The sequence below is a fragment of the Gracilinanus agilis genome, chromosome 3 (assembly GCF_016433145.1).
Source record: "Gracilinanus agilis isolate LMUSP501 chromosome 3, AgileGrace, whole genome shotgun sequence".
Taxonomy (NCBI): domain Eukaryota; kingdom Metazoa; phylum Chordata; class Mammalia; order Didelphimorphia; family Didelphidae; genus Gracilinanus; species Gracilinanus agilis.
In genome coordinates, this window is record NC_058132.1 from 528,171,498 (window position 1) to 528,188,924 (window position 17,427).

The 17,427-nt window shown below is 34.6% G+C and overlaps 1 pseudogene; it reads right to left on the bottom strand.

Moving 5' to 3' along the window:
* Positions 1-13,271: 13,271 nt before the first annotated feature.
* On the bottom strand, positions 13,272-13,771 carry LOC123241810 (annotated as a pseudogene).
* Between the last annotated feature and the right edge of the window lie 3,656 nt (positions 13,772-17,427).

The window sequence follows — 17,427 nt, forward strand, 5'->3', positions numbered from 1 at the left end:
AGTGTGTGTGTGTGTGTGTGTGTGTGTGTGTGTGTGTGTGTGTGTGTAAGAGAATTTAACAGTCTGCTCTCATGAGTAGGCAGATAAATCTGGTTAAAGCACATCCTTGGAACTGAGGTTCTGAGGAGTGAATTTGCCTAAGATTACAGAGACAGTGAGTGACAGAAACATGAATTGAATTTAGCTCTTTTGAGGCTAAGTTCACAATCATTTCCACAGCAACAAGCTGCCTCTCCATCAGGTTCATTGTCTTCTTAATAATGTACATAAAGTGCTTTCTAATTGTAAAGCTCTATACAAATATTTATGGTAATTTTTCTTTTTCACATGTTCTTCCAGGTAGAAGATTAGAAAAAAAATCATTTCAATAGAGATCATCAGGGGACAAACTCAGCTTTCCTAAACTGCCTACTATCTATTCTTTTCTCCTATGGAGTGTTTCTTTCTTTATCTCTGTATCACCAGCACATAATATTGGCTGACATATAGTAAACACTTAATGCTTCAGGATGGAATGATTGATATATTGGTCTTAACCCACAAATCAAGGTCTACAGAAACAATTACAAAAGCAGAAGATGTTAAACATAATTTAAAAAAAAGTATCAGGCATTTAATGACCCAAACCAGCAGCCCTGGCAGCAAAACAAGAGACTCCCAAGCAAAAACAAGTCTTCATACATGTTAGGGAGAAAGGTCTGTCCTTATAACATGGAGCTGAGCTGAGTGGATTCAGTGCATTAAGGAATATTTTCCCTTTCTGCTAAAGCATTAGATCTCTGTCTCTTCCAGGACCCGAGCACTAGACTTTCTGGTTCAAGAAGCTCCACTGGGATAAGAGATTTTGTGTTCCTCAGGGATTATCACAAGTATGGCATTTCATTTCAATAACCAAGGCACACTACATTCTATAAAAAAGAAAAGCCACTAATTTCCACTGCTTATGATTTTACTCTTTAAGAAATCACACTTGATGGCTTTACTTTTGTTGAATTTCCTCTCCCCCAAGACAAGAAAAACCATCATCTCAGCCCTCCAGCAACTACCTTCCCTTCCTTCCAGTGGATGACATATATGTAGGTATATGCAGGATCTCTGAATTTACCATTGCTGCTCTTCCTAACTTAACAGGTATTGGAATTGTCTTATATAAAGGGCTTGAGTGTTTCAAGCACGGTCACATTATTAGTAAGTGATAGTCAAGATCTGAACCCAGATGATTCTGACTCAAAATCCATCCCTCTTTCCACTCTGGCATGCCACTTCTATGTACATATAATCTTCTTCATTAATGGATTTTTTCCTCTTCTTATTTCTACTTTCAATTTTAACTCTTAATAGAAGTTAAAGAAGGAGCCAAAACTTGGTAGTGCTACTCTGGTGGATGAAAATCATCCCTGATTCTAGTCATTTTGATGTCTTTTTGTTATTTTTTTCTATCTATAAAATAATTATTTGGTAGTTTTTTTGGTATGGCACTAATTAAGTAAATTAATTTAGGTAGAATTGCCATTTTTATTATATTAGCTCAGCCTACCCATGAGCAATTAATACTTTTCCAGTTGTTTAGATCTGACTTTATTTGTGTAAAAAGTTTCATTATTGTGTTTATATAATTCCTGTATTTGTCTCAGCAAGTATATTCCCAGAAAGTTTATATTATCTAGTCATTTTAAAGGGAATTTCTCTATCTCTTAATGCTGAACGTTGTTGGTAATATTTATAAGTACAGATGATTTATGTGGATATATTTTTTGTATCTTACAAGTTTACTAAAGTTATTATTTATTTCAACTAGTTTTTTAGTTGATTCTTTAGAATTCTCTAAGTATGTTTCATATCATTTGCAAAGAATGATAATTTAGTTTCCTCATTGACTACTTGTTTTTCTTATTGATAAAACTAGCATTTCTAATACAATATTTAGTAACAGTGGTGATAATGGGCATTCTTGATTTTATCCTGATTGTATCGGGAAGGCTTCTAACATCCCCATTGCAGATGATACTTGCTGATGGTTTTAGGTAAATGATACTTATTTTAAGGAATGACCCATTTATTCCTATGTTTTCTACTTTTTAAAAAAATAGGAATGGGTGTTGTATTTTGTTGAAGGTTTTTCTGCCTCTATTGATCTTGTGACTTCTATTAGTTTGGTTATTGATATGACCAATTATCCTGATAAATTTCCAAATATTAAACTACCCCTGCATTCCTGGTTTAAATCCTCCCTGGTCATAGTGATATGTCTCCTTGTTGTCATTCTCAATGAAATTATTGATTGGTTCTTTGACCCATCTCTTTTAAAAATTTGATAATTTAATTTCTAATTAATGTTTGATTTGTTTTTCCATAGACCCTTATTGTTTATAATTTTATTGCCTTATGATATAAAAAGGACACACACACACACACACACACACACACATATATATATATACTTGTGATATATTGCTGTAATCCTGCTAGCAGTTTATTAAAATTTTTGCATCTATATTCATTATTGAAATTGGCCAATAATTTTTTTCACTGTTTTTGCTCTTTCTGGAATAGTACCATATTTGTGTCATAAAAAGAATTTGTTAACATTCCTTCTCTGCCAATTTTCTAAAATAGTTTATATTATATTGGGATTAATTGTTCTTTAAATGTTGATGAAATTCATTTGTGAATCCATCTGTCCCTGGGAATTTTTTCTTAGGAAGTTCATTGATAGTTTATTCAATTTCTTTTTCTTAGATGAGATTATTTAAGTATTCTTTTTCCTCTTTTGTAAATCTGAGAAGTTTATAGTTTGTAAATATTCATCCATTTCACTTAGATCGTCAGATTTATTGGCATATAATTGGACAAAATAACTCCAAATGATTGCTTTATTTTCCTTTTCATTAGTGATGTGTTTACATTTTCAATTTTGATACTGATTATTTGATTTTCTTCTTTCCTTTTTTAAAACAACCAATATTCTATTTTATTTGTTTTTCCATAAAACCAACTTCTAGTCTTATTTATTAATTCAATGGTTCTCTTACTTATTAACTTCTCCTTTAGTTGTTAGTATTTCCTGTTTAGTCTTTAATTGGTAATTTTTAAATTGTTCGTTTCCTAGGTTTTTTAGTTGCATGCTCAATTCATCAATCTGCTTTTTCTCAATTTTATTGATGTAAACATTTAGAGATATAAATTTTCCCCTAAGTACTGCTTTGGCTGGATCCCATAAATTTTGTTATATTTTCTCCTTGTTGTCATTCTCAATGAAATTATTGATTGGTTATTTGACCATCCCTTTTAAAAATTTGATAATTTAATTTCCAATTGATGTTTGATTTGTCTTTCCATAGACCCTTATTGATTATAATTTTTATTGCCTTATGATATAAAAAGGACTAATTTATTATTTCTGCTTTTCTGCATTTTGTTTTACAGTTATGTCCCACTACATGGTCAATTTTTGTGTAGGAGCCATGTATTGCTTCAAAGAAGGTACATTCCTTTCTATTCCCATTCATTTTTCTCCATACATCTATTTGTTCTAATTTTTCTAAAATTTCATTCATGTCCTTTACTTCTTCTTTATTTTTTGGTTGATTTATCTAGATCTGAAAAGTGAATGAAGTTGAAGTCTCCCGCTAGTATAGTTTTGCTGTCTATCCCCTTCTGAAGCTTATTTAATTTCTCCTTTAAAAATCTGGAGGTTATATCATTTAGTGGATAAATGTTTAATACTGACTACCCCATTGTTTATAGTACCTTTTAGCCAGATGTAATTTCCTTCTTTTATCTCTTTTAATCAGATTTATTTTTCTATTTTTTCTTTAGCTTTGTCTTAGATCATGATTGCTACTTTTGCTTTTTTTTTTTTTTTACTTCAGATGATACGCAATAAATTCTGCTCCAGCCCCTTATCTATAATCGGTGTGTGTCTCTCTGCCTCAAATATGTTTCTTGTGAATAATATATTGTAGGACTCTTGTTTTTAATCCACTCTGCTATCCACTTCTGTTTTATGAATAGCAGTTGATTTCCCCTTGGCATATCTCTCTCTTATCACATGATCAAGCCCATCTTTTCAGTCTATCATACAATTTTTTTAAAACCTTACCTATTGTCTTAATACTAAGTATTGGTTCAAAAACAGAAGAGCAGGAAGGGCTAGACAAGGGATGCCAAGAGTCACATGGTTAGAAAAGTGTTTGAAGTCATATTTGAACTCAGGACCTCCTCTCTCTAGGCCTGGTTTTCTATCCACTGAGCCACCCAGCTGCCCTTCTTTTAATAATTTCCCTTAATACTGTTCTTTGTAGCTCCCCATTGGTTGAGCCTGCTCACACTTCCCTCTGAGTCTACCCTTCCTACCTTTAGTTCTTTGGAAGCAGTAGTGTTCCAGATCTCTGTCACATACAGCACCATCAGTAAAATGCATGTATTGAAATCATAGGTCTTTACTTTTATGTTTATTAAAAATTAATAAAAGTAGTAAAAAACCCCCTAGGATTAGTAAAAATACTTTGTAATTTCATGAAAGCTAACTAGCTTGCTGTATTACTTTTTCAACTATGAACTCAGTTCATTATCTCTATGCACTTTTGGTTATATATATATGTGTATATTTTACACAGACATATGAAAAATATGTATGTGCACAAACACTTTATATGCATATAAAAATATGAAGATATGTACACACTATTAGGACCAGCTTTATGAGGTGTCCATTCTTATGAATGTTGAATTCTGGGCAATAAATATTCTTCATCAAGTTCATTTTTTCTTTGTGGATGGATGAGTGAGGATCATTTGAATGATTCTCTGATAATATGAAGAGTTTTGTCTTTGTTTCATTGGGGAATCACTAATTTTTGAGTAGGGGAATAATGTGATAATGTTGTCTTTTTTCACTTTAAATATTATTTTGGTGGTTTTCCATTAAAGTTTTATTCCAGTGTCATGTTCTTATCTACAGGTGGACTCTTGAAGGACAACCAAATACAGGCTCTACCAAGTAGGAAAAACATTGAGAATGTGTCTAGCAAAGAATTGCAATAATAATAGCTATCATTTTTATAACATTTTAAGTTTACTAAGTGCTTCACAGGCATTATCTCATCTAATTCTCACTGCAGCCTTTTAAAATATATATGACAGAAACTATTTTACCCATTTTATGTATTAGGAAAACAGGGTTCAGAATTTAAGTGACTTGTTTCCAGGTACAAAGTTAGGAAAGGTCAGAGGTAGTTTCAAACCTTGATCTTTCTTGATTTGAATTTTTCATTCTTTCTATGCAAAAAAAATGCAATGTAATCTCATTCTTCATAAAGGAAGGCACAGTGTTCAGAACAAGTATGGTAATAGTTTTACTGTATTCTGCCCCAATCAGATCACAATCTTGAACATTGTGTTCACTTCTGGGATCCACATTTTAGAAAATATATGAGTAAAACTGGATTTACTTCAGAGAGGGGAGAGTAGGGAAAAAGCTTTGAGGTCAAATCACTTGAAGATTGACTATGACTATATCTTTGATGAGTTCTTTTCCATTTTGATCATATCCTATTCTCTTCTTCAGTATCATCTTAGGTGTATAAGGGAATCTGTGATTCCTCTGTATTGAAATAGGTAATTAAGAGCTAATTAAGTAATCTGGAATATTACCTTTTACCACCCTAGGGTACATTTTGTGGTACTTGCTATAAGTGGTAGAATTCCTGGTTGGGCCTCTCAATCTCTTAGGTCCCTTTTTCTGACCATTTCCTCAGTAGGAATCTCTTATTAGTGGTCATCTTGAGTTAAAGAAACAAGGAGGTAATTGGTAGTTTATTGAAGCAAATAATGAAACATATAGCCATGCCTAATTATTAAAGACGTTTTTTTCCCATGATGCTAAAAATCTGCATTTGATTTTTTTTTAACACTTACCTACTGTCTTAGAATCAATATTAAATATCAGTTCCAAGGCAGAAGACTGATAAGGGCTAAGCAATTGGGGTTAAGTGAATTGTTGAGGGTCACATAGGAAGTGTCCAAAGTCCTCTCATCTTCGAGCCTTGCTCTCTATTCACTAAGCCACCTTGCTGCCTCTTCATCTCTGTTTTTGAAGAAGAGATATAGCATCACGGGGTGATGTATAACTTATGTATGAATTGGATTTAAGTGAGGGAGTTGTGCAAAGTCATCAATCTCATTCGCTCTACTAGAGTCCAGTGGAGTTAAGAGATTTGCCTAGGGTCACACAGCTAGGAAGTGTCCACTTAGTTGCCCTTCTGCATTTGATTTTGTCAAATGTTTTCTAAATTTTTACTAAATGGTGCCTATGTAAAAGATTGTGTGTGTGTGTGTGTGTGTGTGTGTGATGAATGTCTTTGGTAAAACCTATGAACCTTATTTCTAAAGAATTATTTGAGGTACATAAAATAAGATACATAGGATTACAAAGGAAACCAATTCTACTGAACTGAAATTACAGAAATATTTTTAAAAATTCATTCATGAACTCCAGGTTAAGAACTCCTTATCTATACTCTGTCCCAGTTTATTATTCTTATTATTACTGATGATGACAATGATGATTATAATGGCTAGAAATTACACAGAACTTTAGGGTTTGCAAAGCATTTTACATATGTTGTCATTTGATCCAGGTGCCATTTTTAGCCTCACTTTATAGATGAAGAAACTGAGGCAGACTAAAGTTGGAGAACTGTCTGAGGCAGGATTTGAACTAAGGTCTTCCATATTCCAGATCTTGTATTTTATTCACTATGCCACCTAGTTTTCATTCGATCAACATTTACTGTGATTCTACTTTGTGCCAGAAATCTGCCAGTCTAGTATCCCTGTCTGTAAAAGAAAGGAAATTAGGCTATCCTGGGATGATTTGCTCTTGATGAAACCACAAGTAATCATCATTTATTATTATTAGATGCTCCTAACCATTGTTTTAATAACACATGCTAGAACATTGCAAGATATTAAAGTTATACTCTTATGTTTAATTTGAAGATTCCTCTTTCCATTTTAAAAAATTTAGGTAATATTTTTCCTCATGTAATTTTATTATACCTTGAGCATTCTTTGCTACCTTTAAAACATTAATAACAGTTTTTTAGCATTCATATGTTCCAGTTTTTTCAGTACTACGGGGCACAATTTATCTCAGCTTGATGAATTAAATTAATTGTGGGAACCTAAGTGCTCTCTTATTGTCTCCCTGTTTTGAGCATCAATTCTCTTATTAGTCATTTTTTGTTATTTTCTTTTTATCCATAGACTATTTTCATTGGCTAAGCAAACAAGAACATACAAAATCCAAAATAAGGGTCTGCCTTCTTTTTGTGACATATTATCAAATCTCATGTGTTCCTAAGCATTCCCCACAGTATCTCTACCATTGGCTACCCAATCTCTTCTTGAACAAATATAGACATGAGGAACTCATAATCTTCTGAGGTAGCCCATTTTATTTTTGATTAGTTCTAATTTTTATGTAATTTTCTCTCATGTAACTTCCTTTTAGTTCTGTCCTCTGCCACTGACCAGAACAAATATAATCCTACTTCCACCATGATAGCTATTATTTCTCACCTTATTGTTCTCTTCCCCAGACTTAAACATCATTAATCCCTTCATTCACACATGGTTTCCATTCTGTTATCAATCTTATTAAAGTGATCCATTGGACCCACTATAGCTTCCTGATGCCCTTCCTAAAGTGTGAAGCTGACTTATACCAGCCATGAATAAAATAAGATTATCATATCATTTTTATGTACATTCTACTTCTATTAAGGTAGGTTAGTGTTAGAATTTTTTGACTGGAGTGTCACACTCAACTCATTTTGAGCTTGAAGTCTACTAAAATTCTCACTTTTTTCTCATATTTTATACTTTTGTTATGCCTCCCACATTTTTGACTTATGATAATGATTAAAATTTGCATAGAATTCTACATTCACCTTCAAAAAAACTTCTTATTTAATTAATACTCTAATACAAGCTTGTTGAGATTTTTCTAGCAGTGGAATTCTGACTTCATGTGTATGCTCTCCCTCCCACTTTTATATCATCCAAAAATCTGATGAGCATTCATTCCATCAATGCCTTCATCCAACTCGCTGATAAAAATTTTGATAATAGAGCTTAGAAAAGATGACTGAGTCACTTTACTCAAGACTATGCTTCATATAACATTAATTAGGAACAGATAAATTGTGATCTAATTTTCATTTCTACTTTTTTTGATCTGTTTTTAATTATTAGTCTTTGGGTTTGTCCCTTCAACTAATTCTAAACAGCCTTGACTCACGTCACACTTTCTTTCCTAAACTGATATTATGAGAGACTTTGTTAAATGCCTTTCTAAAACCCAGGCATACTATGTACACAATATTATATTTACAGTATTCTCCGATCTCTTAATCTTACAACTCTTTCAATAAAGAAAATGAGTTTATACTTGTACAACCTGTTCTTGAAGAATTCATGCTGGCTGTTAGTCATCATCACTTTCCTATCTAAAGAAGTCCTTTTTGTTATCCTTTTCCTTCAGTACCAGCTTCAACTTGTTCTGTTTTAATCAGTTTAGTAAGTCAACTTCAGCATTTCTGAAAAGTAAGAAATGTTACAGAGTATATCAATACGATATCTCACCCTTCAGGGCAAAAATAAGAACAATTAAAAAAAAGACATTTCAGGCAATACTGGAATGGGAGATATCTGGCTAAATGATTGAATAAAAAAAAGAATTTAATAAAGCACTTACTATGTGCTAAACACTTATGAAAACAAATAGTTTTTGCCCTTATATTTATTTTAATGGGGGAAACTTCATACAGAGGGGAACTAGTGGTTACGGAATTATAGTTTAATCTGAAAGGGTACTGGGAGGGTGAGTTGGGCTATAAGAGAATAGATTGGCATCTCTCATCCAGGAACAAAAGCAGACTTGATTTGAACAAAGGGCATGGCAAGGAGATAATTGCTAAGGAGGCTATGAAGGAGCTGGCTGGAGAAAAGGGAGTGGAGTGAAGTATGGCTGGGACCCTCCTGATAGAATTAGTATTGTGGGAGAAGTATTCAGTGATCATGAAGGGGGGGAGAAATTCGAATGGAAATTCCTCCCTATACAGTCTCTAGTTTGGGCCAGAGGCAGCTGGCAGGAGACTGTGGAGGAGGTGGCAGAAGCTGCCATGTTGTCTGTATCTAGCCAGCAGGGATTCTTATTGATAACCACCACTGGTAAGATCCAAGTAAAATTGAATTTCTAAATATAATAATCCCTGAAATAACATGGCTTCCTAGGGGCAGAAATGCTATTCCAAAGTGGTTCTAGACATAACTAGTAACCTGAAACTAACTCCAGTTCAGTCATTCTCCTAAAGGGCACAATCAGAAACCCTAAAAGGATCCCTTTTTGGGGGACGTGGGGTAGGAAGGAAAGAGAAATAAATTGGTCTAAACATCACCCGAATGGCAAACATCTTTTATATGGCCTTCTTCTCATGTAGCTAACCTTACTTTGAAGAGTGCCTTGGACCTTAATTAATGAATATAATATATTAAATATGCCATTCTACCATCCCATTCAGGGGATCTCAAAGTATTTTTCAATCATATTAGATAACATCTGGCCATTGCGAGGATTGGAGGTAAAAATAGAGAGAAGTGAAAATTTACCCAAAAGAATGCAAGCAGACTAGATCATAGAGGAAGGCAAGGGAAAAAACATGGTAATCAAGACAAGGGTCATGGAAGAAATTTAAATATGTTAGCTGAGGCTTACTGGAATTTAGTCAATGGTCTGACCTTATATTGACTATGTTAAAGCCTAAGAAAATATATTAGTAGCACTTTGGACTTCCTGAATGGGAAAGGTGTTGGATAAGAGGAAAATGGTAAGAAGGAAGATCAGAACTGAAGATGAGAAATTAAAAAGACCTGTTATAACTAAACATTAAATTTTGCTTTTGCTTTTGAAATTCAAAGGAAGAAATGTGGAGCTAGAGCATGTCTTACCTATTTGGATTATGTTTATGCAAGGGAATTATTTTTATAAATAAACAATACAGAGGGTTTGTAGAATTGCTGATATACAAAGATATATGCAGTCTTTCCTCAAATCCCCTGATGAACAAAGCAAGGGTATTTGTGCTTTTTAGCTAAAAAATTTTAGCCGGTCTGATTCCAGTCATATGAAATGGATTTTTATTTTTTATTTATTTTTATTTTTTTGTCACTATATGAGAAGTTTGGCCATTTCAGCAGAATTTATACTATGTCTGTGGAGGAAAAAATAGGTTTCTTAGTAGTTTCCTGGTGACTCAGACAAATATATAAATGAAGATATAGTAACCAAGGCCAAGAATACAGGGAGAAAAATTTGCTTTGTTTCTATATTGAGTATTTAAGACACTTGTTAAAATTGACCAAATAGTTTAATACTTGGGATTCAGCTTCCTGTGAGCCCATGATGCTTTAGGGATTTTGTCCTGGCCATAAAACCAAGAGCACAGACATCTATGTACGTGTTTGGAAACTGATACTGGACATTCTGGCCTTTGTTGGGTGTTTATATCTTACTTAAGATTCATACATGTATAAAATATTTATGTATTTATTTCTATATGCAGATGTGTGTGTGTATACATGCTGTGTATCACTTCAGCTCTTTTGCCTTTTGTTCTTGGAACACAGACAGGGTCTAGGTCCCCAGGGTTGTTATTGAACATGTTCTTATTCAGGGTTGGCCAGCTGCCTGGGAAAATACTGGGCAATTTCAATTTGGCAGCCAGCCCTATGGTTTTCTTAGGAGTTCAGAACCCCAGGACCCAATGTCCCTGGAGTTATCCAAATCTTGACCATCTACAAGTCATCTTAACTCTTCAAGTCTCCATTTCTTCGTCAATAAATCAATCAATTACTATGTACCTGGGAAGCATTTAAAGGCACCTAGTATATGTTAAGCACTCTAATCCCTGGGTAAAAGACCAAAAACAAACAATTCTTGTCTTCAAGGAGTTTTCCTTCAATGTAGACATAAAGATAAATACATAGTCTGTTAGGGAACCGGGAAAGACCTCCTGGAAGTAAGTGGCACTTTAACTTGGTTTTGAAAAAAAGTGAAGGATTCTATTAGGCAGAAATAAAGAAGGAATTCATTCTAGGGACAGGGGGTACAGCTTGTGCTAAAGCAGAGACAGGAGATGGAATGCCCTGTGTAAACAAGTAGGGTACTTTGGTTGTGTTGCAGTGTATGAAGAAGTATTATGCAATCATTCTAGAAACTAATTAATTTTGCAACCAGTTGGATAAGGGGGCTGAAAGAAAGGGAGATAAATTGTGAGGTTACAAGCCAGTCCCTTAACCAGAAGGATGATGGCACCCTAGACAGAAACAGGGAAGTTAGGAAGGAGGCTAATTTTGGGGGTAAAAATAAGGGCTGTTTTCGACATACCGAGTTTGAGATATCTCTGAGACATCTAATTTGAAATGCTCAATAGGCAGCTTTTGATGCAAGACTAGAGCTCAGGAGAGAAATAGGGGTGGATAGATAGATTTAGAAGATACTTGGGTAGAGATAATATAATTGAATCCATAAGGTTTGGCACAGTCACCAAGAATTCTGAAAAAAAAAAGGAATAAGATCAGGGTAGAGCCTTGGAGGTATAACCACATTTAGTGACACCATATGGATTGTAATCCTGCAAAAGAAACCAAGAAAGAGTGGCCAGTTAAGTAGGAGGAAAACCAAGAGAAAACTGTGTTACAAAAACTTGCGAAAGGAATTATCCCTGGCACAAGGGTGGTTAACAGTATCAAATGTTAAAGAATTAAAAAAGCACAAAACCCAAAAGGATGACAACTGAGAAAAAGCCATTGGCTTTTGTAATTAAAAGATCATTGGTAATTTTGAAGAGAAATGTTTCATTTGAGTAATGAGGTGGGAAAGAAACCAGTTAGCAAGGAGTTGAGAAATGAGACAGTATAAGACTACGATAGTTCTGTCTGACCTTAAATCCATTATCACCATTCCTGAAAAGAATTGAGTGTTTCTCTTAAGTTGAAGGGGAGGGAGAATGAGTTTTTTTGTTTTGTTTTGTTTTTACATTTAGTATATTTACTCAAATAAAAGTAGCTTAAATAATACAGAACAACAAATAATAGAAATCCAGATATAATTTTAAAAAAGTGAATATAAACTAACTCCAAGACCACTTCTAGTTAAACATTCATTCAATTCATATTCAGCTTTTTATATCACACACATAGACCTACACATAGGCATGCTTGCATGAACACACACACACACATTGATTCTGGCAAAAATCAGAGAAAAATGTCCTCAGGTTTTTCCAACTATGTGAACTAGGTTCCAAAACCAATAATCTACATGAATGTAAAACCTCTGATTTCATGCATGTATTCACAGCTGTTTAAAAAGATGTAAGTAACATAATACATCGACTTTTTCAAGCATAATAATTAGGGTATCTTGTTTTACAGAGAATCCCAGTGTGAAAAATTATCCATTATTTGCTATGTTGTTTTAAATATCTTTAAAGTCTTTTCAACATGATCACAAAATAGCTGCATACATTTTAGTGATTTTTCAGAAATAAAACACAGTTTTAAAATTATTAATGGTAGTTGGTCTTTGTGATACCTATTAAAATGCCTTATCCACATTATCTTTTTCATGTCAGTATAAATTACATTTTTATGTAATATGAATGACTACAAGACCCAAGAATACTTAAGAAAGTTTCCCCCAAATAATCATACAAATACAAATACAAACACAGCAATAGCTTACAATTTGCATAGTCTGCTTTTATCTCACTGAAGTCAAAGATGTTCCTCAAAGATATTTTTTCCACTTCAATGTGAGGTAGGCCATTAGGATTTCATTAGTGGTTTCATTAAATGGCCTTTTTGAAGATTCATCTTCCATCCTTGGTTCATAGTTCTTAGAGGAGATCTCTTTCTGGAAGCTACAAAGACCATGAATATTCTACATAAGGATGACTTCTTCAGGTGACACTTCCTTTTTTTTTTTTTTTTAAACTCTTACCTTCCAATTTAGAAACAATAGAAACAATCCAAAGCAGAAGAGTAGTAAGAGATAGGCAATAGGGGTTAAATGACTTGCCCAGGGTCATATAACTAGGACATATCTGAGTTCAGACTTGAACCCAGCACCTTTTATCTCTAGGCTTGACTCTCAATCCACTGAAGCACCCAGCTGCCCTTGACAGTGCCACTTGTAATTGTATTTACATTTCTAATAAATTGTAATTGTGATGCAATTGTAATGAATAACCATCAACATTTTTAGCCACATTTCCAGAATATCCTGGATCCAAAGTAAGATGTTTTTTTCTCATTTCCACAATCTACTTATTTTAAAATATGAATGTTTCCATTCTTTGTAGCACATGGTCCTGACCACCATTTTTTAGTGACTGCTTGAAGTCAGTTCAAACCAACTATCACATATTCTTCAAATTTGCTCTGAAGTAGAGATTTTATTAGAGGCAACAGATCTATGCAGCAGCCAAGTAAAATATATTGATTTTCTTCCTGTAAATGGCTGGTGAGCCTAGGAAAGGAATCCACCACCACTCTAAGAGCTTCTCTTCTCACTAAATAGGCCACCAATTATTCACTTTTATTTTGCTTCCTCCAGAAAGTTAAAGGTACATTCAACCTTGAATTTCTACTGAAGGAGACTTTGTGCCATTGTTTCATGACCCTGAAAAACCTCAGATTCCATTTTCTGTCCCTGTGGGCTTCAGATGTCATAATCTCTTAAATGCTGGAGGCTCATGTTATGGTAGCACCTTCTTGGAGGCAGACCTGACTACCTAGACCAGGGGTTGGCAACATATGGTTCTCGAGCCATATCTGGCTCTTTCGAGGGCCAGATATGGCTCTTTCTGCAGGAGCCATAAAGTCAGTTTTTTTTCAGGCGCTGTTACAGGAGCGGCACTGTGAGCTCTGTACGGCTCTCAACGAAATTACATTTTTAAAAATGTGGCGTTTATGGCTCTCACGGCCAAAAAGGTTGCCAACCCCTGACCTAGAGCATCTCCAGCAGCCCTACGAGGGCGAGCCAAATTGTTGTTCAGCCATTTCACTCATGGCTCCATTTAGGGTTTTCTTGTCCAAGATACTGGAGTGGTTTGTCATTTCTTTTTCCAGCTCATTTTATAGATGAGGAAACTGAGGCAAATAGGGTTAAGGGTGACACAGCTAATAGGTGTCTGTTGATAGATTTGAAGTGAGGAAGAGGAGTCTTTCTGACTACAGGCCCGGCACTCTATCCATTACACTACCTAGTAGCACCCAAATAGCACCCTTCAAAAGTAGTCTAGGCAGGAGAGCAACTTGTCTGGGGTGGGGTTGGAGATATTTATTATAACAATAGCAATAATAATAATAATAAGCATTTATCTATCACTTTGATTTATAAAGTACTTAACAAATATCTCATTTTATCTTCACAATTTTTACAATTATTACCCTCATTTTACAGATGAAGAAATTGAAGCTGATAGAGGTTAAGTGACTTGCCCACCCAAGGTCACATTGCTAGTAAGTATCTGAGAGAATTTAAAGTCATGTCTTCCTTACTGTAGGTCCAGTGCTCTGTTCCTGGGCTGTTAAGTTAACTAAGTGATGTCTATGATGTATCAAAACATGCTGTAAATTACTTGATTATAGATAAAATCAAATTATATGTCTCCATTGTAAAGCACAAGGAAGTTATTTCATTTTGTGGAAACCATCTCCAAATATATTAGAATGTCACTTGGACTCAGTAAGTTTAAGAGAGAATAAAGGTTTTGAGCTTGTATTTGAGGTCAAATTGAACTAATTGTTGAAGATGATATTTACAAATACTTTCATCTTCTCTAGGCAAGATACATTGGTCTTAAGGCTATTAATTAGAAATCTAAAGTTCTGACTATTAAGAGATTGATTCACATCCTGGAGACAAAGAAAAATATATTTTTTTTAGTAACAACTGATACTTATACATTACCAGTCTGAACATATATTTTTGGCATGGCAATGGATATAAAAAGTGTCTACACCAATGTACAATCAAAAAAGAAATCAATTATTTAATTAAGGATATTTTTCCATGGTTACATGATTCATATTCTTTCCCTCCCCTCCTCCCTCACCCCTCTCATAATCAACAAGTAATTCCACTGGGTTTTACACGTATCATTGATCAAGACCTATTTCCATATTATTAATATTTGCAAGTAGAGTGATCACTTAGAGTCTACATCCCCAATCATATTCCTATTGAATCATGTGATCAAGGAAATTTTTTCTTCTGTGTTTCTGCTCCCACAGTTCTTTCTCTGAATGTGGATAGCATTCTTTCTCATAAGTCCCTCAGAATTGTCCTGGGTCATTGCATTGCTGCTGGTAGAGAAGATCATTACATTCAATAGTGCCACAGGGTATCCGTCTCTGTGTATAAGGTTCTCCAGGTTCTGCTCCTTTCACTCTGCATCAATTCCTGGTGGCCATTCATTATTCCTTTGAGCACAATAGTATTCCATCATCAGCAAATACCACAGTTTGTTCAGCCATTCTCCAATCAAAGGACATCCTTTCACTTTCCAATTTTTTGCCACCACACAGAGTGTGGCTATAAATATTTTTGAACAAGTCTTTTTCCTTATTATATCTTTAGAGTACAGACCCAGCAGTGGTATGGCTGGATCAAAGGGCAGACAGTATTTTAGAATTCTTTGGGTATAGTTCCAAATTGAACTCAACTAGCAGTTCATTAGTGTCCCAATTTTGTCACATTCTCTCCAACATTTATGACTTTCCTTTGCTGCCATATTAGCCAATCTGCTAGGTTTGAGGTGGTATCTCAGAGTTGTTTTGATTTGCATTTCTCTAATTATAAGAGATTTAGAATACTTTTTCATGTGCTTTTTGATAGTTTTGATTTCTTTATCTGAAAACTGCCTATTCATATCCCTTACTCATCTCTCAATTGGAGAATGGCTTGATTTTTTTGTACAATTGATTTAGTTCCTTATATATTTGAGAAATTTGATCTTTGTCAGAGGTTTTTGTTATAAAGATTTTTTCCCAATTTGTTGCTTCCCTTCTAATTTTGGTTGCATTGGTTTTGTTTGTACAAATTTTTTTAATTTAATGTAATCAAAGTTATTCATTTTACATTTTGTGATATTCTCTATTTCTAGCTTGGTCTTAAATTCTTTTCCTTCCCATTGATCTGACAGGGATACTATACTGTGTTCACCTAATTTACTTATAGTTTCCTTCTTTATATTTGTTTACCCATTCAGAATTTATCTTGGTATAGGGTGTGAGATGTTGATCTAGACTTAATCTCTCCCATACTGTTTTTCATTTTTTCTAGCAGTTTTTGTCAAACAGTGGGTTCTTATCCCAAAAGCTGGGATCTTTGGTTTTGTCATACACTGTCTTGCTGAGGACATTTACCCCAAGTCTATTCCATGGATCCTCCCTTCTGCCTCTTAGCCAGTACCATATTGTTTTTTTTTTTTTTTTTTTTTAACCCTTGTACTTCGGTGTATTGTCTCATAGGTGGAAGATTGGTAAGGGTGGGCAATGGGGGTCAAGTGACTTGCCCAGGGTCACACAGCTGGGAAGTATCTGAGGCCAGATTTGAACCTAGGACCTCCTGTCTCTAGGCCTGACTCTCACTCCACTGAGCTACCCAGCTGCCCCCAGTACCATATTGTTTTGATGACTGCTGCTTTATAGTACAGCTTACAATCTGGTACTGCTAGGCCACCTTCCTTCACGTTGTTTTCATTATTTCCCTTGATATTCTTGATCTTTTGTTCTTCCAAATGAACTTTGTTAAAATTTTTTCTGATTCAGTAAAAAAGTTTCTTGGTAGTCCAATGTACAATTTTTTTTTTAAATTTTAAACCCTTAACTTCTGTGTATTGACTTATAGGTGGAAGACTGGTAAGGGTAGGCAATGGGGGTCAAGTGACTTGCCCAGGGTCACACAGCTGGGAAGTGTCTGAGGCTGGATTTGAACCTAGAACCTCCCGTCTCTAGGCCTGGCTCTCAATCCACTGAGCTACCCAGTTGCCCCCCGATGTACAATATTAACTAAACAGAGGGCTTCTTACTCTAAAATAGCCTTAGAAAGATTAACCCTTTATCAAAAAGAAGGATGAGGATTAAGAGATGATTTCAGAGGATACCATAAATTGGGTTAAAATTTACAAAAATATTCTTTTAAAACAAACAAACTGGATTTCACAAAGGGGATTTGCTTAGTGTGACTAAAGGTGATTTGTCTTCATGAAGCACTTAGCAAACAAAAGTAGATTTTACAAAGTGTGTCATAAATAGTAGTTACAATAGTGATGGGGGGAAGTGCTCAGTGGA